The following is a 1,307-nucleotide window of genomic DNA, read 5'->3' as shown; positions in this document are numbered from 1 at the left end:
GTTTTCAGAGAAATATACTGTTACGTCTCCGTTCGTTCGTTAATTTTCGGTAAATTCGTTCCGACGAAACTTTAGCGACACAAGTCCTTTCTTAAATAAAATTAGTTTATTCTTTCCGAATACAACTTTACGATACACTTAATTTCAAAAGTCGCTATATAACAACGTTATAACTCACGTCTCACGTGGCCAACAATATTCTGTCCGCATACATTCAATTACTCCTTACTCCTTCCCTCGTCACGTTGTGACCATCTTATATATACCAGACTACCCCCAATCTAGTAGTCTCCCTACAATTCACTAAAGAACAGAATATTTCTAGAAGGAGGTGGCGTGATACTAGTCACGTGACCTCACTGACGCAACAATACTAATTTCTCCAAATATGATTTAATAATTAGAATAGTGCTCAAGGTCTAGTTTTTGAACAAGAAAATAGCACTGCTCATAAGGATGCCACATTTTTTTGTAGTTCACGTGATGAAATCTGAGGCCATGTTGATTCAAAGTTCCATTTGAACGAAAGTTATGCTACTGGGGATGTGTCTCCTGCAATGGTTAGATTTGTGAAAAGAAAACTTGCATTTTGGGACCAAAATGAAATATTTGGTTCATTTTACAATGCATTTTAGGGCATTACAGTACTACATGCAAACTACTATATAAGTCATCCAAGATTTATGGTAAATTCACACAATTGATTGGATGAAAATGTTTGTTTTTTTCCGGGATCGTCTCAAAGGTGAAATCAGAAAAAATATTTTGACAGAACGTATTAGTTAACCAGATGCCAGTATTGTGTAACTCTTCAGATCTTACTTATACTAAGATAAAATATATATACACATCTTGTATCACTTCTTACTCATTGTTATATCTGCTTAATTAGGCTAAGTAACAAAAAATACATGTTTAGCGTCCCTTCCCCGCTCGCTTCATTTTTTAAAACCGCCTCCCCCATTTTTTTGCGATTTTCTTTCCTTTTTTTAAATTAACGTTTTTTGATCATACAAAGAAGATTTCTGAATAAAAAATGAGATGAAGACAGTTAACTCATTTTGCCTTTTTTCTTTATTTCTCATAAATTCTGTATCGTTTTGATGAAAAAAATGAAACAAGTGTTGGGTCTCTGTTCGTTTGTTAATTTCCGGTATAAGTTCTTTCCGAGAAACTCCAGCGATACAAATCCTTTCTTAATTAAAACTAGTTTATTCTTTCTCGATACAACTTTGTAATACACAAAATTTTCACAGTCACTTTAAACTTAACAACCTTTATAACACACGCTATGAATCACAGTGATT

This window comes from Limulus polyphemus, unplaced genomic scaffold (assembly GCF_000517525.1).
Source record: "Limulus polyphemus unplaced genomic scaffold, Limulus_polyphemus-2.1.2 Scaffold2421, whole genome shotgun sequence".
In the NCBI taxonomy this organism is placed as follows: domain Eukaryota; kingdom Metazoa; phylum Arthropoda; class Merostomata; order Xiphosura; family Limulidae; genus Limulus; species Limulus polyphemus.
Note: the sequence above shows the minus strand (reverse complement) of the source record.